Genomic DNA, 22,407 nt, shown 5'->3' with positions numbered 1-22,407 from the left:
AGTTAGAGACAGGACAGGGAACTTTACTGACACAGCTGTATCTTTGATCGCTGCCTCTCAAGGACATCTAGGATCATGGTTAAGAGACTAAACCTTGGAATCTGATGAACCAGGGTTCAAATCCCAGCTCCACCTATTTTGCTTTGTGACCTGGGGTGCCTAGTGTAACCTTCCTGTAGCTTTGTTGTAGAAATGGGTGAAAATCAAGCTCCTTCATATAATTTTCTGAAGTTTGCATATGTGTACCGTAGAACCTGGCATATAATGATTACCAAAAAAAAAAGAAAATTAGCTATTGAGGAAAAAGTATTAAATTGTTTCAGAGACTACCTAGATGGTAGGAAAAGAAGAAATAAAATAGTTCTGTTGTGTGTCTTGAATCCTAGACTTGGGGCAACAGAAGAAAGGTAAAAGGAGTGAAGAGGCCCCCGTCCTTCCCATTAATGGAATTAAGGAGGGTGACACGATTTCTTACTGAGTATGCTGTGGAGCATGCGCACAGGCTTACTCGCCTCCAGCCAGCCAGCCTGTACTCATGCAGCTATAAACCCTCTGGACTCTGGTTTTCTACGTAACCCTCCGTGGCTGCAGGAAGGGCAGGGGGCTAGCAGTCAGGAAGCTGGTCTGTGCATTCCGGCCCTGCTGCAGCTCAATGTGCCACCTTGGTTTCTTGATCTGGGTGGAGCTGCGTTTTCTTTGCTGTGCTGGGTCCTCTCCACCTGCCTAAAGACAACCTCAGAAATCACATGAAGCCGCTTTCTTTTTCCTTTTCACTGTGCTCTTAGTAATGAGCATCCCCTGCTTTCTGATCAGTGGGTCCATTGGTGGAGGCTGTTAAAAAGCACGTTCCATTCAACACCCATTTATTGAACAGTGAGCAGGTTGAGCTCCACACAGTACAAGCATGGGGAAAGTAGTGTTAATTGTTGAGCTAGTGTTCCTCACCATGGCTGGCCTGCCTTATTAGAGCAATTAAGAGCCAGACTTGAGAGATGCTATTAGAGATAATATTGCACACTTAGCCACCTTAAAGAGCTTGTCAAGAGCAGGTCTCCAAGTGTACACAGATGGGAATTAATAGAGATTAGAACAGATTGTGAGATGCTCTGACTTGTAGGGCTTTTAACTGTGGAGTAAATCAGCAGAGTTTAAGAAATATCCATCCTCCTTCACCCTCAACTTTTAGTGTCACGTCTCTGGGGATGTTATTTATGATTTCTCCCCTTCCCCCCCCATCCTCAGACCCTGGAGGATGGAAGGGCGGCTGCTCTTTGGCACATGGTGTGACCTCCAGACATGGTTGGCAACAGCGTTCATCTCCTGGATGCTTCTGGGAGACCCAAGCCTCCCCAGCAGCCACCCCTGTGCTCCTCAGGAGTCTCCCCACCCTGCTTGGCCTCCAGTGGAGGAAAAATACAACACAGTGCATCCCCCATCCACCTTGACAAAAGAAAGAAGGATTGGGGGAGTTAGATGCCAACATCATGAGCTGAAGGAAGCATGTGACGCTTGCAGATTGCCATTGTTTTAGAGAATAGCTCTCCTCTTTGTTCAGGACAGTTCAGGTGGCTCCTCAGAGAAGCTGGAGGGCACTTTCCAAAGCAGATTGCAGCTGTGACCACCCCCTACCCCCAGCCCTGCTCCCCACATCACCCCTCCAGCAGCCTCCCATTGCATATGTAATTGAATCTAAGCACTTTAACATAGTCTCCAAGGCCATGGCAATCTGGCCTCTGCCTGGCCCTCGAATGTCATCTTCTCTTGCTGTCTGGGAGGCCACCACACTGGGTTGTCTTCCTGGACCTGTGCACTTCCAGGAAGGCGCCTTCCCTCACTACCAGGTGGCCGGCTCCTTGTCCTCATGCTCTCTTCCCAAGACACACCCTCCTCGACTGCCCCACTTAAAGAGCCAGGCCCTGCCAGCAACTGTCACATAACCTGTGGTAATCTTCTTCGCAGCCCTTGCCACCGTCTAAAGGTTATCTCTTCTTCCACTGGTACCAAGCTCCAGGAAAGCCAGGGTCCTTACCTGTCTAGTCCACGACCGTATCCCAGCAGTAGGGCAATGCCTCGTGCACAGTGAGCACTCCATAAATATTTGTGGATAAGTGACTGTACCAGCCAGAGATGAGGGGTCAGAGAGGGTATTTGCTTACATTTCATGTTCTTTTGGTTAAGGCAGTAGAATCCTGTGTAATTTACAAGAATGGATCAAGGTAGAAATAACTGGCATTGTTTCCCATTAAGTTCATGATCTGTGTCTTCATGTAAAGATTTCTTACTTAAAAGAATTCTAAAGACGTGCTTTTGACATAAGTGCTCTTGAGCTTTTCAAGATTTTAAAGGCTCTGTTCTAATTTCAGAACACATTGATGAGTATTTAAATATGCATAAAAATACAACCATTGCTTCAATCCAGCTAGTCCTTGGAAATTCTTATAGATTTTACAACAGCTGTCTTCTAGCTTAAGCCCTTATTTCTTTTTAAGCAAAAACCAGATTGACATATCTAATCTAACTCGAAAAGACAAAATAGAAAGTACTAAATTAATTGGATTTTCATTTCTATTTTTGTGCAAGAGAGTGTCCAATGGAAAATGGTGATCTTAAGCATTAGGCCATGTACCTTTTAGATGGATGCCTTTCTTACTTTCTGTTAAAGAATGTTGAATTGTCAGAATCACGAGAAATTGTTGACAGGACTGTGAAACTTTCCTGCAGGCAAAGCTTGATTCCTGTTTTGCCACTCCTACTGAAATCTAATATTTAAGATCACTGTGCTCATAGTCCATCATAAAAAGTATATTCCTAATGCACAATTGGAGAAGGCAATGGCACCCCACTCCAGTACTCTTGCCTAGAAAATCCCATGGATGGAGGAGTCTGGTGGGCTGCAGTCCATGGGGTCGCACAGAGTCGGACACGACTGAAGTGACTTAGCAGCAGCAGCAGCAATGCACAATGCTGTTTTTAAAAAATATTTTTCCCTTGGACCTTGAATATAGAATATTTTCCAAAGATTATTTTAAATGATGGGCTTCCCAGGTGGTGCAGTGGTAAAGAACCCACCTGCCAATTGCAGGAGGTATAAGAGAAAGGGATTTGATCCCTAGATTGGGAAGATGCCCTGGAAAAGGAAATGGCAACCCACCCCAGTATTCTTGCTTGAAAACTCCCATGGACAGAGGAGCCTAGCAGGCAGTTCATAGGCTTGCAAAGAGTCGGACACAACTGAGAAACTGAGCGTGTACATACACACACAGACACACATACACATTTAAAATGACATCCTCAAAACTTGAGCTTAATCAAGGCTTCCAGTGGCTCTGTCCTTCTTGCCCAGTTTGCCTCTCCTATTTTAGCGGAATGACAAGCCTGAGGCATCGGGATATTGGGGCTCTGGTTCCAGATATGTGTTGTTTTGTTGTGTGACATCTTAGATAAGTCACCTCACCTCCCTGGCCTGTTTCCTTGTCTGCACATTGGAGTCACGAAGTGAGGGATGGGGGTGAGGAAAAGAGCCTGGCCCATCTCGCCTGCCTGCCTCCTTCCTCGAGTTTTGTCTTTGGCAGCCCTAGAATGGACTGTGTGGGTCTGGCTCCAACTGAGACTCAACCCTCAGGAACTAAAACTCAGAGGGGTTGGGGCTGAGGGATTCTTCTCCTTGTTCTTAGCCAGACTTTCTCTCAGAAGTGCAGGCTGACGAGGGTCCTATAGCATATTAGTGGACTCAGTGCGTGATCAGTGTCCAGGACTTCCTGGGTGTTAGTAATATTTGGAGAGCTGAGCTGAGTCCTAAGTGCTGATATGATGTATATATGATGGCCAGGACACTAGCGTGGTGGAGCCGTGAAGGGAACACCTACCTGCCAAAGGGAGCTACTTTCTCTACTCAGGGAGTTGGGGGCTTCAGCACCTCCGTATAGACCGAGACCAAAGACTTTTCTAGCACACTGTCATCAAGAAGAAATAACCCACCTCATCATTTTTTAAATCCCTTCTACTAAGCAGAATACATAACAGCTGCTGCATGGATTTATTTTGTTCATTGAAACATATCAAGTCTCCTTGCCAAATTATCAAGACCAAATCTGTTTGCATTTACTTTAATTTAAAAAAATGCACTAGTGTCATGGGATATTATTGGAAGGTCTGGGAAGGATATCGTGGCGTCTAACAGACTACAGTGTCAACATTCCAGGGGAATCCCTGGCATGAACATTTGTTTTGCAAAAGAATTAAGAAACCCAGTGTAGGGGTTTTATTTTATTGTGATACACAAATCTAATGAATGACTATTTATTAGTAGTTTAATAAATTGTGTCTTTTGCATTTCTGTAGTCAGCACCCAGAGCTATATATTTTTTTAAGAAAAGTAACAGTTAAAATAGGGCTTCACAAGTGGCGCTGGTGGTAAAGAACGCTCCTGCTAATGCAAGAGATGTAAGAGACGTGGGTTCAATCCCTGGGTTGTGAAGATCCCCCAGAGAAGGAGAAAGCAGCCACTCCAGCATTCTTGGCTGGAGAATCCCATGGACAGGGGAGCCTGGTGGGCCATAGTCCATAGGGTCGCACAAAGTCAGACATGACATAGCATGCATGCATGCAGTGTTTAAAATAAAATTTATTTGGAGGGATTCTCTCCATCATAAAAGCATAATGAGAAATATGGAAGAGGGGTAAGAAAATAGAGTCACCTGTAATCTTGTTGACCTTCACATACCCAGGTTGGAAAAGGAGCCAAGTAAAATCACAGACAGGGATTACTGTGGTGCCGTTGCATTCAGATGTATTTTTAACCTGTTATGAGGGTTGGCTCTCTGCAGTTTCAGTAAATCCCAACCCATGATGCCCATCAGGCCCCAGCCTGTTGTCAGCTGCATTTGCATGTCCTTCCAATCACTCTGAAGAACACCCTGTTTTCCTGGGCACCCACTGCTAAAGGGCTTTTTGTTTTTAGAGCCATTAAGACACGTGTGGGGGCATGCCTCCCCACACTGGAATGGCAATTTTTGCTTCTTCTCATAAACAGGGCTTTTATTTCTCCACTTCAGGTTTCACAACCTGTTTCCCCTCACTTTCAAATATGGCTTTTCAGTGTCACAAAGAAAACTGTTAGAACTCAGTAATAAATGAATTCAGTAAGGTGACAGGTTTATTCAGTAAAATCAATAGTATACAAAAATTAGTTGCATTTCTATGCACTGACAACAAATTATCCGAAAGAGAACTATCCCCTTTACAGTTGTATCGAAAATGATAAAATACCTAGGAGTAAATTTAACCAAAGAGGTGAAAGGCGTATATACTGAAAACTGTCACTGGTGAAATACATTGAAGAAGACACAACAAATGGAAATCTGTTTGGATTGGAAGAATTAATAATGTCCATATTACTCAAAGCAATAGACAGATTCAGTGTACTCCTTATCAATTCCCAAGACATTTTTCACAGAAATACAACTAACAATCCTAAAATTTTTATGGAACCACAAAAGTCCTAAATAGCTAAAGTTATCCTGAGAAAGAAGAACAAATCTGGGGGCATCACTCCCCTAATTTCGAACTATATCACAAAGCTATAGTAATCAAAATGTTATTTTGTTGGCATAAAACAAGTACAATAGATCAGTGAAACAGAATAAAGAACCCAGAAATAAGCCCATGTCCTGTGCTGTGCTTAGTTGCTCAGTCGTGTCTGACTCTGCAACAGGGACTGTAGCCCACCAGGCTCCTCTGTCCATAGGATTCTCCAGGGAAGAATACTGGAATGGGTTGCCATGCCCCTCCAGCGGATCTTCCCAACCCAGAGATTGAACCCAGGTCTCCCACATTGCAGGCGGATGCTTTACTATCTGAGCCATGTATAGATAGCCAATCAATTTATGACAGCAGTACAAGAATACACAAGGGGGAAAGAAATTCTCTTCAGTAAATGGTATTGGGATAACTGGACAGCAAAAGAATAAAATGAGACCATTATCTTTCAGTGTACACAAAAGTTAAACCCAAATGGATCAAGGACTTGAATGTAAGATCCGAAGCATTTAAACTCCTAGGGAAAAAAAAAAGCATAGGCAGTAAGCTATTTGTCACATTGGTGACAAATTTTGTATCTGACTCCAAAAGAAAAGGCAACGAAAACAAAAATAAACAAAGTAAGATGTTTCTGCACAGCAAAGGAAACCATCAAGAGAATGAAAAGTCAGCCTACTGAATAAGAGAGAATATTTGCAAATTATATATCCATCAAGGGTCAACATCCAATTGAGCAATCTAAATAGACATTTTTACAAAAAAGATATGCAGGTGGCCAACAGACAACAGCATCACTCATCATAAAGCAACTGCAAATCAAAGCCATAAGATCAGTTCTGCCTCTTAGAATGGGAGTTCTCAAAAAGACAGGAACTAACAAGTGTTGGTGAGAATTTGGAAAAGAGGAGATCTTCCTGCTGGTGGGAATGTTAACTGGTACAGTTCAGTTCAGTTCAGTTGCTTAGTCGTGTCCGACTCTTTGCGACCCCATGAACCGCAGCACGCCAGGCCTCCCTGTCCATCACCAACTCCCAGAGTTCACTCAAACTCATGTCTATCGAGTCAGTGATGCCATCTAGTCATCTCATCCTCTGTCATCCCCTTCTCCTCCTGCCCCCAATCCCTCCCAACATCAGAGTCTTTTCCAATGAGTCAGCTCTTCGCATCAGGTGGCCAAAGAACTGAAGTTTCAGCTTTAGCATCATTCCTTCCAATGAACACTCAGGACTGATCTCCTTTAGAATGGACTGGTTGGATCTCCTTGCAGTCCAAGGGACTCTCAAGAGTCTTCTCCAACACCACAGTTCAAAAGCATCAATTTTTCGGCACTCAGCTTTCTTTACAGTGGTACAACCACTATGGAAAACAGTATGGAGGTTCCTCAAGAAATTTAAGGTAAAACTATGATATGATCCAGCTGTCCCACTTCTGGGTATTCATCCAAAGGAAACAAGATCACTATCTTGAAAAGATATATGCACCCCCGTGTTTACTGCAGTGTTACTTACAGTAGACAAGATATAGGAACAACCTAACTGTCCATCAGTGGATGAATGGATAAAGGAAATGTGGTCTATATATATATGCAGTGGAATTCTGTTCACCTCTGAAAAAGAAAACAGAAGTGCTGCCATTTTCAGTAACATGGATAGACCTTGAGGGGCTTATACTGAGTGACATAAGTCAGAGAAAGACATACTATATGTGGAATTTAAAAACAAAACAAATGAACAAACAAAACCAAAATCATAGAAACAGAGAATACAGTGATGATTGTCAGAGAAGAGGACGGTTAGGGAGTAGGCAAAAATGGGTGAAGGGGTCGAGAGGTACAACCTTCCAGTTATAAAGTAACTAAATTGTGGCGATGGAATATACAGCATGGCGTATTCAGGCTGTAGTTAGTAATATCGCAGCGCACGCTTGAAAGTTACCAAAAGAGTAAATCCTAAAAGTTCACTTCGAGCGTGATAGATGGTCATACGGAGACGTCCCTGGTGGCGCCGTGGTAAAGAATCCGCCTGCCAATGCAAGAGACACAGGTTGGATCCCTGAGTCAGGAAAGTCTCCTAGAGAAGGAAATGGCAACTCGATCCAGTATTCTTGCCTGGGAAATTCCGTGGACAGAGGAGCCTAGGGGGCTACAGTCTATGGGGTCACAAAAAGTCAGACACAACTGAGCAACTTTTATTAAGATATTTATTTTTACCTGCACTGGGTCTTCGTTGCTGTGAGCGGTGTCTCTCTAGTTGCGGAGCAGAAGCTACTCTGTAGTTGTGGTGTGAAGGCTTCTCATTGCAGTGGCTTCTCTTGTTGCGGAGCACAGGCTCTAGGCTCTCAGGCTTCAGTAGTTGTGGCACATGGGCTTAGCTGCCCTAAGGCATGGGGGGTCTTTGCCAAGACCAGGGATAGAACCAGTGTCCCTTGCATTGCAAGGCAGATTCTTAATCACTGGACCACCAGGGAAGCCCAGCATTTAGTATATATGTATTTTAATATGGAATGTTGAATGTATTGCCTTAAAGATTTTGAAAATGCGCATCAGTGCAAGTCTGTGGGAGTATGGGGTTTGGTAAAAGATAGATATTAAATAAATCACCTCCCAATTCACAGCCCCTTTGCTCAGTCAGTGTGCCTCCTCCTGGCCTGTTATTTTGGCTGCTTCTGCCTCAGGTCAGATCAGCAACAGATGAGTCTCTTAATGACCCTGGGAGAACTCACTGCTTGCAAATATCAAGAAAGCTCCTGGATGGGATGTAAGACACACCTCAGGAACACTGTTAACCCCACCGCTTCTCCAGAAAGGCCTCCTTTGTTGACTTCCTTCTTCCCAGTTTCCCTAGTGGCTCAGATGGTAAAGAATCTTCCTTCAATGCAGGAGGCCCGGGTTCGGTCCCTGGGTCGGGAAGATCCCCTGGAGAAGGGAATGGCAACCTACTCCAGTATTCTTGCGTGGAGAATGCCATGGACAGAGGTACATACAGTCCATGGGGTCTCAGAAGAATCGGACATGACTGAGCGACTAACACTTTTACTTCCTCCCCAGCAGCAAGCTCTGGGTGCTTTCTCTACCCTTCTTGTTGCCTGGTTTCTAGTGGGCCAGGCCCCTCCCTTTCTCCTCCTTACCTGTTCACTTGAGTCATCCATATGGTCCTGCCTCTGAGCTAAGTAGGGGTGATTCATCACTAGTCTGGCTTAGAAGGTCCTTTCTGCCAATGAGGTTGAATATCTTATTTAAACCATTTAACTCCCAAAGCTGGATGGAGACAAAAGATTTTATAATTACCAATTAAAATAGAGATAGTTTAAAGAGGAAGGCTCGAGCAGGGCAAACAAAAACCAAAAATCTTCATTTTGCTCCATTTATCTGGCTTAGTATAATTCATTCTATAATCCTGCAGCCTTCCCTTAAACGGTAATCTTTTAAGCCAGACCTTAGAATGCACTTCCTCGGTAAACCCTGTCATTTTGAGAAAGCAGAAGAGTAAACAATAAAGACTTAATTTTATTTCAGTAAGATTTTGGGGTCCCACTGGTTGAGCAAGGCCTCAATCTAAATGCTTTGGAAGGCTATTTTTATTAAAATGACTTTTTTAAAACTTCCAAAAGCAATTTCAAACTGATAGGAGGTTTAAGACGTTTTGTTATTTTCTTTATTAGACTACAGTTGCTTTACAATGTTGTGTTAGTTTCTTGCTGTAACAGCAAAGTGAATCAGTCATATGTATACATATATCCCTTTCTAAATTTCCTTCTAAATGGCACTTCCCTGATAGTTCAGTTGGTAAAGAATCTGCCTGCAATGCAGGAGACTCTGGTTCAGTTCCTGGGTCGGGAAGATCCACTGGAGAAGGGACAGGCTACCCACTCCAGTATTCTTGGGCTTCCCTTGAGGCTCAGCTGGTAAAGAATCCACCTGCAATGCGGGAGACCTGGGTTCTATCCCTGGGTTGGGAAGACCCTCTGGAGAAGGGAAAGGCTACCACTCCAGTAATCTGACCTGGAGAATTCCATGGACTGCATAGTCCATGGGGTCACAAAGAGTCAGACACGACTGAGCAATTTTCACTTTCACTTTCCAAGTTAGGTCACCACAGTCAGTTCTCATTAGTTACCTGTTTTATACATATAGTGTATATATGCCAGTCCCAGCCTCCCAGTTCATCCCACCACTCCCTTCACCCCTTGCTAACTGTAAGTTTGTTCTCTACATCTGTGCCTCTCTTTCAGCTTTGCAAATAAGTTCATCTCTACCATTTTTCTAGATGCCATGATATGAGTGATATTATTCAATACTTGTTTTTCTCTTTCTAACTTAACTTCACTCTGTATGATATCCTCTGGGTCCATCCACATCTCTGCAAATGATACTGTTTTATTCTTTTTTCTGGCTGAGTAATATTCCATTGCTTATATGTACCACAGCTTCTTTACCCACCTCTGTATCTATGGGCATTTAGGTTGCTTCCATGTCAGACATATTTTAAGACAAAGCCAAAGCTCATACCAAGAAGATTTAAATAATGACTAAAAGTACCTGTAATATACTATGAAAGAACAGGGGAAAGAGAGGTCAAGTATAGCACTATGAATGAAATGGCACCTTGGCCGTTTCTTAAAAGGCAAGCATGATTTGGTAGGAAAGAGGGATCAGAAGCAGGGTGCCCATCTAAGGGAGGCATGAAGAGTCATGGATGTGTGACACAGGCTACTCCTGCCCTGTGTGTTGGGAGCAGAGCGTTTTTATAGGGATGGGAGCAGAGAAGGAAAACGAAGATGAGGCTCTGCGTGACCAGAGAATCTGGGTTGTATTCTTTATCCTCTCCATAGAAAGAATGGGGAGTCTGAGCCTTTCTGAAATCTGAGAATGAGTGATCTTTCCCTCCTTTTAGATCAAGAAAAGATAACCATTTTCATTATAAAGGATGAATTTAAAGGGCCCCAGAGAGAGGATGAGGGGAACTCCTAAGGGAGGCCATTATACTTGACCCTGTAAAGAGAAGACCAAACCAAAGGGAAGGAAACAACTGTTTCTATTTAGAAACAGCTGATGAACTATTTTAGAGGTAAACCGTGGCGACTGACAGGACATAGGTTATAATAAGGGAAATTGATGATTTTAAAGGTTTTTCTTCGGGATAATTGAAGATGGGAGTGGTGGACGCTGCTGCCCTTCAATGAAATGGAAGGATTCAGAAGAGAAATATTCACTCTGTCAGAAGAAAAGGATTTATTTAATTTGGGACTTTTTGGTAGGATATTGGAAATCTTGATTGGTAAGGCCAGGCTGGAGGGAGAATTTTTGAAACTGAGAGCATTGAGGTCATACTTGAAACCAGGGCCAATTTGGATCTCCATAGAATATTCTGCGGAGGAGGCAATGGCACCCCACTCCAGTACTCTTGCCTGGAAAATCCCATGGACGGAGGAGCCTGGTAGGCTGCAGTCCATGGGGTCTCTAAGAGTCGGACACGACTGAGCGACTTCACTTTCACTTTTCCCTTTCATGCATTGGAGAAGGAAATGGCAACCCACTCCAGTGTTCCTGCCTGGAGAATCCCAGGGACGGGGGAGCCTGGTGGGCTGTCTCTGGGGTCACACAGAGTCGGACACGACTGAAGCGACTTAGCAGCAGCAGCAGAATATTCTGCATTCAAAATAGGGGACTGGATGTGTCACAGGTACCGGCCATCAGTAGTGAGGGGCTGCTCAGAAAGCACTTGACACACGGAGGCTTGTGAGTCTGTCCAGGCTGCTCAGCAGAAGGCACCCCACGTAGGAGCCTTCACGGGTGTGTCTCACAGCCCCTCCAGGAAAGCACTTTGGAAGCGCCCCAGCGGCAAGTCCTCCTAGGCTTGCTAAGAGACATCTCGCCTGTGGCTGATGAGGACATTAGACGTATTAGTGATGCCTGCTGTGTACTCAAAAGGGGCCACTGACCACATACTTACACTGACTGCATAGTTACAGCCAGAACAAAAAAGAAGCAGGCCTAAGAAAAACCGGGAGAATCTGTAGTCACGGGAAGGAAAATGTGGCGAAAAAAGGTAGGAAGTTCCCAAACCAGAGCGTTAAAGGATGGAAAGCTTTTTAAGTAAGGAGCAATGGAAGAGAAAGGAACCAAAACAGGTTTGGAGGTGATGAATAGAAATGGGATATAGGAGGCTTTGGGCAGGTTTGGAAAAACGTCAGTGTTTGGGTTGCTAAAGGAATTTATATGGTCAGGAAGGAGATCCATCAGAATTGATGACTCTAGAAGTTGATGCTGGCAGGGAGGTGAGGAGTGGCCTGAAGACTAGAGGGCCTTGCAGGGAAGATGAGAGTTTGACACTAGAGCTGGTCACTTTGTGCTTGGTTAATATAGAAATATCTAAAACAAATGCACTTGAATTCAGTCATAGTATGTGGTAAGCTGGTAGATGACCTAAGAGCAGTTTTCACAGGGAACTCTGTCTAGAAGTTGACTTTGTGTTCAGGTGTCGTTCTATTCCCTGACTTTTCCCTCCCAAAGCTAGATTCTGTAGGGAAACTGAGAAAAATAAGGCAAGGTCTCTGTAAGGAAAAAAAAAGAAAGTTTCACAGCTGGAGGAAAGTAGGGACAATCATGGATGTAAGGATTTGTGAAAGACACTCCAGAGGGGAACGTGAGAAATCACCAAGTGGGGAAGACGCGTAGCATGCTCTGGGGAGGTCCCAGGCTTCATCCTGTTATTCTCGCTGGGTTCGCATACCAGGACATCAGGCAGGTCAGAAGGGGAATGACCAGGTCAGGGGCATCCCAAGGCTCCAGGCAAGAGACTTGAATTGATTCACTGAGGAAACCTTAAGAATGCAAATAGGGCAATCCCCTGATGAAAGGGGTATGTAAAATCTGACCAATAGAGTGTGGCCCATAATAACATCGGAAATACTCAGAATGGAGCGATTACATCCTGTTGCATTGGAGAAGAGGACTGGATGGAAAAAAAGAACAAGCAGGCTAATAGGCCTTTCTTTGTGACCCCTATTTCAAAAAGAAAAAGACAGCAGAAGCCACCTTAACTGAAATAATCAGACCCAATAGCCAGTCTGTCAATGAAAATATTAGTTAAGGTTAGAAAATGATACACATCTCACTTGTATGTAGATGAAAGCTTCAAGGAAAAAAATAAGATATGTCTGTTTGCCATAGTTTTGAGGGAAGGCTTGGGTTTCCTCTGAGTCTGCTTGCTAGAAAACAGTAGCCTATCTTGCCTAAGTAACACCCATTATGTATCACATAGGATTTCCAGTATTGCTATTTTTAGAGTGAGAATCTTTGCCGGGGGGGGGGGGGTACCTTTAGCTTTATTGCAGTATAATTGACAAAACTATAAGATATAAAGTATACATTGTGATTATTCGATAGACATATACATCGTGAAAGGATTCCTCTGTCTAATTAACTCACCCATGAGGGAGAATCCTGACACCAACAAAGCACGGTGAAGGCAAGAAAGAAAGTGAAGTCACTCAGTCGTGTCTGACTCTTTGCGACCCCATGTACTGTAGCCCACCAGGCTCCTCTGTCCATGGGATTCTCCAGGCAAGAATACTGGAGTGGGTTGCCATTTCCTTCTCCAGGGGATCTTCCTGATCCAGGGATTGAACCCGGGTCTCCTGCCTTGCAGGCAGACGCTTTGTCCTCTGAGCCACCAGGGAGTGAAGGCAGGTCCTTTCCAAATTATAGGAGTCTAGCCTTTGCCAACTTCAACAGTATTTTGTTTTTAAGCAACTCATCTTTTATGGAGTCTTTGGTTATGCTCACTGTTTTGTAGAAGTAAGAATCCTATTTCTTTTCACAACTGTGTGTGTGTGCTAAGTCGCTTCAGCTGTTTCAGACTCTTCGCGATTCTATGGACTCTAGCCGGCCAGGCTCCTCTGTCTATGGGATTCTCCAGGCAAGACTGCTGGAGTAGGTTGCCATGCTCTCCTCCAGGGGATCTTCCCCAACCCAGGGATCAAAACCCGGGTCTCTTAAGTCTCCTGCATTGGCAGGCAGGTTCTTTACCACTAGTGCCACCTGGGAAGCCCACTTTTATGTAGTTCCAATAACAAGCGCAACTAGCATCGAAATGTTGGGCGACACAGCTGAGTGTTGGTACGGAGTGAGGTGGTGAGAGCAGAAGGCCGGTGCTGTGGGCAGAGTCTTGGGTGGAGGTCCATTAAGAGAAAATGCTGGCTGTCTTGTTGACTCAGGGGTGCATCTCATAAGATTTTCTCTAGATGCTCTGTTTCTGGAATACATTTTAGGGATCGTCATCTATAAAAGAATGCCCCTGCCCATTAAAGCCTGTCCCAATGTTTGTCTGCCCCATGCCAATTGCTGACACTGTCTTGGTTGACGGGATCTCCAATTCTGTCTGTGTTTATTTCAGCTGGGGATTCCCAGCAAAACTGGGAATAGGCTTAGGGTACCACAGAGCTATGGAAACCAAGCAAGACCAGAAAAGTGCTAAGTGTGTTTACTGGTAAAACCTGGTCATAGTTCCCTCTGTCTTGTTTATTTGTGCTTTAAAACTAGAGATTCATTGGAAAATTTATCGCATTGCAAATTGCACTTGCGACATATGTATATTGCTTAGCTAATAGGGGCTCAAAATTCTGTTTAGAATTTTTTGCTTTATTGACTTAGTATTAAGTAAAGCAGGATAGTCAAACTTGACAAATAATCTTGTGTATACTTAGGAGTACCATATAGATACAACTTGAGTAAATCTAAATCTGAAATTAGTGTACATTTCCCAGTTGGCTTCTCAACTTGAACTGGAGCCAGATATTCCTCTCCTGACACTCTTAGTGTGTGTGTGTGTGTGTGTGTGTGTGTGTGTGTGTGTGTGTGTATACACATATATGCATGTATATATGTGTGTGTGTTTATACACGTCTGTCTGTGTAGCCTAACCAGATGCTTGTGTGCGTTGCGTTTATGGAATTTCAGTCTCCTTGGGACCAGCTGCTGTTTCTCCTTTACACAGTAAACTCTTTGCACCTTGTGTTTCCTGTTTGTTCACTGTTAATAGTAATAACATCTCAAGTGCATGTGCTACCTCATGACCTCATTCAGCTTCAACTCTCACACCAGTGTGGATGTGCTCTTTCACATTTGTAGTTCGAATTCCTAAGAGAAGTGAACTACCCCAGCCAGTCAGTCTCACTTGGGCTTATGCGGAGACCCTCAGGCCAGGCCCTGCACAAGCCTAAAAACCGGCAATCTCAAGAACAGGGGCCCGTTCTCAGGCCCACGGGGTGAGACCAGGGCAGGGAGAAGTTGCCTGATTTGGAACATAGATCCAGGCGGATAAACTGAGAGCAGGACAGCTCCCCTTACACTCCAGGCATGAAAGATGAAGACTGCCATCACTTATTCAAAGGAATGTTTTATATACATACAAGCAGTCTTTGCTCTGCTCCATTGCAAAAGTTGGCTTAAAGCTCAACATTCAGAAAGCTAAGATCATGGCATCCGGTCCCATCACTTCATGGGAAAATAGATGGATGGGGAAACAGTGGAAACAGTGGCTGACTTTATTTTGGGGGGCTCCAAAATCACTGCAGATGGTGATTACAGACATAAAATTAAAAGACACTTACTCCTTGGAAGGAAAGTTATGACCAACCTAGATAGCATATTTGGAGAAGGAAATGGCAACCAACTCCAGTGTTCTTGCCTGGAGAATCCCAGGGACGGGGGAGCCTGGTGGGCTGCCATCTCTGGGGTCACACAGTCAGACACGACTGAAGCGGCTTAGCAGCAGCAGCAGGTAGCTTATTAAATGGCAGAGACATTACTTTGCCAACAAAGGTCCATCTAGTCAAGGCTATGGTTTTTCCAGTAGTCATGTGTGGATGTGAGAGTTGGACTGTGAAGAAAGCTGAGTGCCAAAGAATTGATGCTTTTGAACTGTGGTGTTGAAGAAGACTCTTGAGAGTCCCTTGGACTGCAAGGAGATCCAACCAGTCCATTCTAAAGGAGATGAGTCCTGGGTGTTCATTGGAAGGACTGATGCTAAAGCTGAAACTCCAATACTTTGGCCACCTCATGCGAAGAGCTGACTCATTTGAAAAGACTCTGATGCTGGGAGAGATCAGGGGCAGGAGGAGAAGGGGATGGCAGAGGATGAGATGGCTGGATGGCATCACGGACTCGATGGACATGAGTTTGAGTGAACTCCGGGAGTTGGTGATGGACAGGGAGGCCTAGCGTGCTGCGATTCATGGGGTCGCACGACTGAGCGACTGAACTGAACTGAACTGATTGCATTACTTACAAATTTTCATTATCATGATACAGTTGAAAAAAAATCAGTCGCTCAAATAAGAGATTCCAGTTACCGTCTGTGTTAGTTTGCCAGGGCTACCAAACAAAATAGCACATACCGAGCGGCTTAAACAACAAACATTGGTTTTCTCATTGTTCTGGAGGCAAGACGTCTCAGATCAAGGTATTGGCAGTATTCTGTCCTAATCCTCTCCTCTCAGGAGGACACCACTCATTGGATTAGCAGCCACCCTAGTAACCTCAGTTCAGTTCAGTTTAGTTCAACTGCTCAGTCGTGCCCAACTCTTTGCGACCCCAAGACATATCTTTCTTGGAAGACCACCTTATCAGGAGCTTAAGTGAAGAAAGATGTAGGCTCACACAGGGGCCTTTGGAGTGGTCTAGATATTCAGCCAGAGAAACTCAGTAAGGCAAAGTTAACAACGTAATGAAGAAAACAGTCGTGACGTAAAGGGTGAAGATGTCCCAGAGGAAGTGACAGTTCCAAACAAACAAACAAAAAAACACATTAAAGGAATGTGGAGAGAATTCACAACGTTGAAAGGGCAAAGGGTAAAATGTTGAAAGCTGATTCTTGGCAATTTGCCAAGGCTTAGAAAAGGGTCTTGGTCTGTATCCTAAGCTATTTGATGAAAATAAAAAGGCAAGTGCTATCCAAGTGTTCTTGAGAGGTTTTTGGTTTTTTTTTTTTTACCATTTTAATGCCATATTTCTCAGTTTTAAATTAGTGTACTAAATTCTCATTTTACTATGTTTTTCATCCCCCTGTACATGCATAACCCACAATGAGTTAATGCTTTGACATAAATTTGTCAGTATCATAGAATGATCATAATTTTCCCGTTGATTATCAGAATGGCTTTGTTGACTTTCAGCTTGTATAGTCATCTTTATGGTCCCTCACTTGCATGCAAAGCAAGGACTGTGTACGTGTGTGTGTCCATCTGTGTGCCATGTATGTAAGCACACGTGTGCATACGTGCTTGTCTTTGCCGAAGTCTTCCCAAGATGCACCGTGCGATGTTCTTGACTGTATTATTCACCTAAGCCTAAGCATAATTTAGCCTCTTCTTGGTGGCTCGGATTTCCCTGATAGCTCAGTTGGTAAAGAATCTGCCTGCAATGCAGGAGACCCGGATTCGATCCCTGGGTTGGGAAGATCCCCTGGAGAAAGGAACAGCTACCCACTCCAGTACTCTGGCCTGGAGAATTCCATGGTCTGTGTAGTCCGTGGAGTTGCAAAGAGTCGGACACGACTGAGCAACTTTCACTTCACTTTGGTGGCTCAGAGACATCCTCTGTGCTGTGGAGTAGAGTAACTTCCCAATGTGGGTAGGGCTTATGCAGTCAACTTCCAGAGTTTACACCCTGTGAGTCTGTGACTCACTTAAGTTTTTAATTGAAGTATAGTTGATTTGCAATCTTACGTTAATTTGGGGTGCACAGCACAGTGATTTAGTATTTTTACAAATTGTAGTCCATTAAAAGTTATTAGAAGATAATGGCTGTAGTTCCCTGTGCTCGGCAGTGTATCCTTGTTGCTCACCTGTTTTGTACAGAGTAGTTTGTATCTCTTGATCCAGTGCGATATGCTTCGTCTCTGCATGCCTGAGTTTCCTCACCTATAAAATGAGGAGGATGACAGGACCTAAGGGGGTTGTTGTGAGGATGAAATGAGCAAATGTGTGTGAGCATGAAGTGCCCGGCAGCATGGTGAACAGCCTGTGAACCGCGGCCCCCGCTGCCCGTGGTGATGGCAGAAGGATTCATGATGCCATGCGTCTTCAGGCTTATTGAAATTGATGCTCTTCCTCCCTCTAAGAAATGGCCTCAAATCACTGTGCTCCTGATTTCTCACGGTGCTTTACCTTTGTGGTCTCCTCGCTTGGCACTTGGCTCTTGGTGGCCTTCTTTGCATCTGCCCCAAGCAGAACAAGTGTCCTATTCTCACCCTTGCCCCCATTTGAATTCCTTTGAATTTGATGCTTTAACCATGGTGGGTTTACAGACAGAGAACTGGTCTTGTGCTGGTGGCCCGTAAGCTTCGCGGACAGCCTGTCACAGGAAAACCCAGGAAAGCATTGATCATTTGACCCCAGGACCTGCACTTCACCATTTGTCGTCATCTCTGAATGAGGTTACACCCCTAATCATTCGGTTTTGCCTATCTGTCACAGAAGCATTAAATTATTCTTTGTAAGCATTGAAATTATACCGCAATTCTTTCTGCATGTCTTCTCCTTTTTTTTTTTAATATCCTGAGAACCTCCAAGTACACAGGTGGACCAGGCCCCCAGAGGAGCTGTACTGTGGAAAGAATCAGGTGGAGTTTTGGCTGTTAGGAGTTGATAGTGACTGGTGAATGGTCTTGGGGGTAAGAGAGCTGATGTGTATTTCTTTAATTCTCCACTGTTGCTCTAAGCTTCTTTCACAGACTCCCAAGTTCTTTCTTGGGCTCTGTGGTTGAGTCCACCAAGGGAGCTGAAGTGTAACACGTGCCTAACAAAGGTGTTAATGTACCATGTCTATAATGTGGCAGGATTGATGGGGCCAGAAGTTTGGGGGACCACCCTCCCCTGCATCTCAGTCATTCTGTGAATAGAGCATTATGTTTAATACTGCCACAAAGGTACATAGTTGATCTTGAAGCTTAAATAACTTATATGGGGTTTCCCTGGTGGCTCAGATGGTAAAGAATCTGCCTGCAATGAGGGAGATGTGGGTTTGATCCCTGGGTTGGGAAGATGCCCTGGAGAAGGGAATGGTTACACACTCGAGTATTCTGGCCTGGAGAATCCCATGCTTATAATTTTAATAATCCATATATTCTTTTCCTCTTCTAACCTCAAATTTCTTTTACCTGAAATAGATACTAATTTACTCTGTCTCACTGTGTAAAGGGTGGCTCCCCTCGCCCCCTTCCTCCTGCAGGTGTCCTTCTGTGGCTTCCTTATGCCATCAGAGAGGAAAGAGAGAGCCTTGCATCATTGTTGTGAATGTGATCTAAAGTTGTCAAACAAGAAACTGTAAAGCTCTCAGTACCAGAAATTCAGTTAAACTGAGGCTCCATCTGCTTTCCCTGAGTGGCCAACATTGTCCATCTCATTCCCCGATTTAGGGAGAGCAGGGAACTCAGCTGGCCTCTGATTTGCCTCACAGATGAGTGAATTAAGAAATGGGGGTCTATAAAATTGTCATCAGTTAATTGAACCCCAGAGGAAAAAAAATTTGTTTTAAAAATGATGCTAAAATTCTTAGCCTTCAGATTAACTTGTTTCATTTCTTGAGTGTTTGAGGCATTTGGTAACAATGGTACAAAGTTTGTGAACAGGTATGGCTTGTGTACAGGAATTTCCGTACATCATGGATGTTTCCTTAATAACACTGAATGAGTGAATAATTGAAGATTTCTGACAAGGCTTCTAGTCACTGGCCGGGACAAGACCAAACGTGCTTCTTGTTGAAATATTGTAAGGTTTTGAGTTTGGAAGGAAAGCTCACAAGATTTCACAGCATTATGTGCTGAGGTATAAGGAACACGTATGAACCTGCAGTTGTTGGGGATTTTTCCTTAATATTCAGTTTGTTTTCTTTTACAGGGACTTTTTTTATTGGGACAAAAAACCCATAATGTAAAATGCATAATTTTCACCACTCTCAAGTGAATACTTCAGCACGTTATTGTGCACCTATTACTGTTCTCTACTCCAGAAATATTTTCATCTCAAACTGAAATTCTGCACTCATTAATCAGTCAGTTCTCACACATCTATCTGTTTGACCCCTGAGGACCACTGCTCTCCTTTTTGATATACATGGAATTGTACAATATTTGTCTTTTTGTGTCTTGCTTATTTTACCTCTGGAAATTTGATTTTATGCATATTGACCTAACAGATGGCTTGGGGGGTGGTGGTAATCATTGACCTCAAAAATAAAAATTATTTTATCAGCAAAAATGAGCTTGTTCAGGAATAGCATAGAATTGTGTTTTCAGGACAACCATGCTATAACAAAAATCATAGACAAGTCCAACAAACAAAAGAGAGGAGTGTTCTTTAGTAAATAAAAAGGAAGAAGTTGGGGAGGGTTGTTTGGAGAAAAGGAGGAGTTTGGAGTGATAATGGTTTCTCACCTGCTGGATTGCTGGGGTAGTAGATGTCTTATAGGAGATGCAATGTACAGTTGACCCTGGGCAATGCGGGGGTTACGAGTGCCAGCCCTCTCTGCAGTCAGAAATCTGTGTGTAACTTAGAGTGGGCCCCCCACACTTGCAGGTCTTCTGCACCCAATTTGGGATTAAACCAACGGCAAATCATGTAGTACTGTAGTAGTTACTACTGATAAAAATTGATGTGTAAGTGGACTCACACAGTTCAAACCTTTGTTGTTCAAGGGTCAACCAAATATCTGTTCCAGTTGGGTCCTGTAGCTGGTGAATCTGTCCTGTTGATGAATCTTCTCAGGGTCTGAATCTGACAGTTCTTCCTGTGATTGACATGCAGTGGTGCTTCGTGAGAGCTCCCCCTGGTGGCCTCCTGACTCCATTTTCATGCGGCTTCCCTTTATTGATTTTCATATAATCAAAAACAATTGTCCAGTTTCTGCCATGGATCTGAGATTCTGTATCCAAAATTGCTATAGTCTTTATGAAACCGAGAGATTGAAATGATTGTGGCATTTTGAGCAAGAGCTCCATGTTCAATTTTTGTTGTTGTAAAATATTCCTATTATAAAAATGTTTCTTATCCTTGAAATCTTGAATTTTCTTTAAAATGCCACTCTTTGGTTGTAGTCGCTGCTCCTATTCCCCTAGTTGTCTGGGGGATCATTACCTGTATTATTTGCTTCCAGGTCTTAGCAGGGCTTGAGGGTTTAGTCTCCCTGAATATTGGAATGAAGTTTAGTGGTCGGCAGGAAGCAGTGGAATTGACATGTAATTGGCACCAATCCTCTGTCTTTACTGCTTAGCCCTCAGTTCTGTAACCCTCGCCCCTACTTCCAGCAGCATCCGAGGGCCTTCTGGAATCCAGTTAGAGTCCTAAGGGAGAAGAACCCCCAGAGAAACAGAGGGTAAAGAGAAGAAACACACAGAGAGAGACCTTGTCAGGGGGCAGATATTTAAATACCAGACATTTGAATTTAGAATACGGAATTTCCTATTTCATCTCCAAAAAAGATCATCCATGCATTGTCTAGAATTGCTTTCGAATTGCTCCATTCAGTTTTTCTCAAGATGGTCTGTTCCACTGTAAGGGCTGTGCCACATAGCTCGGTATGCTTGGAGATGCTGAGTGGAAAAGACAGCCACAGGGAAACGGTGCACCCAGAGTTGGCTTGTGGCTTTTGTTTGCTCGTCCCTGTTCACCTATTCATAGTCATGGATCCCTTCTGCCGCTGCCTGGTATCGTGGAGCCTCGCTGTACCCTGGGGTTGAGAAGAGTCAGGATAATGCACACTTTCTGGACTGTTCATCTTTCACTAAGACATAGTGTGTGTCGGGATGACAGAGGGGGGCATGGCTGGACCCACGTGTGGCTTATTCTCGGGTCTGCCATGTGCTCTGTGAGCTGCAAACTGTTTGCTTTAAAACAGCTAATCCTGTACTACCAACCGTCTCCATGGACCGTGTCCTGCATTTTATGTTCAGAAGCTACACACACACACACACACACACACACACACACACACCCTTCTCCTGCATTTTATGATCAGAACCTACACACACACACACACCGTCTCCTGCATTTTATGTTCAGAACCTACACACACACACACACAACCTTCTCCTGCATTTTATGATCAGAATCTGCACACACACACCATCTCCTGCATTTTATGTTCAGAACCTACACACACACACACACACACACACACACACACACACAGACACACACACACACTGCTTTCTTAACTAATTGAGGAAAGAGCCACTCTGTATCTTATCCTTGAATATCCTGTGTCATGATCATGTATTCTTAAAAAAAAAATTTTTTTTTTTAAATTGAAAGAGAAAGAGAAAAAAGGAGGGTGGGGGGAAGAAGGTTGCCATCCAGTGGAGGAAGGAGTAATTCCCAGCTTCATTCAGGAAAAAAAACGCAGGCTGAAATATGCTTAACTATTTTAACTTGGCTGGGGATTTTTATCACCAGAAGGGTTTTTTTCTTTCTTAGCGACTTCGGGAGCCAAATGGGTGCCGTGTGCCTTTAAGGGAAGAAGTGCCTCAGCAAACTTCGCTGTAGTTGTGTCTCACCGTTTGGGTAGGGAAGGAAAGCGTTAATTTCTTATTTGTACACTTTTTTTCCCCGACTTCCTTCCTATTCACTTCATTAAATCTAGAGGCAGTTCAGCATGGGAGCCGTCTGTATGTTGAATTAGGGCTCGCACTCTTGCGCAACACGTCACCAGTCGGAAACTGGGGGTTTGCTTCTGTGATTTATTTCAATATTGTGCTGGTAAAAGGTTTGGAAGGGAATTCTTTGTGGGGTAGTACTTGAGCATTGTGTAGCAAGTTTTGTGTGTGTGTCACTAGCCCCTAGCCCTGAGTAGTGTCAGTGAAGCCAGTTGAA

At 43.9% G+C, this 22,407-nt stretch overlaps 1 protein-coding gene across 5 annotated transcripts in view; it reads left to right on the top strand.

Annotated features, from left to right (window-relative positions):
* The window catches only part of SMARCA2 (SWI/SNF related, matrix associated, actin dependent regulator of chromatin, subfamily a, member 2), a 177,113-nt gene that overhangs the window by 121,975 nt on the left and 32,731 nt on the right, over positions 1 to 22,407 (top strand). The window contains exon 1 of one of the 5 annotated variants that reach the window (XM_018052038.1): positions 22,190 to 22,300. The exons of the other annotated variants lie outside the window; for them this stretch is intronic. The gene's annotated coding sequence lies outside the window, so the exon portion shown is untranslated. Of the gene's footprint in view, positions 1 to 22,189; positions 22,301 to 22,407 lie in introns of those variants that run through there. 5 annotated transcript variants of the gene reach the window in all.

The sequence above is a fragment of the Capra hircus genome, chromosome 8 (assembly GCF_001704415.2).
Source record: "Capra hircus breed San Clemente chromosome 8, ASM170441v1, whole genome shotgun sequence".
NCBI lineage: Eukaryota > Metazoa > Chordata > Mammalia > Artiodactyla > Bovidae > Capra > Capra hircus.
The sequence above is the reverse complement of the archived record's forward strand: the minus strand, read 5'-3'. Positions and strand labels throughout refer to the sequence as shown.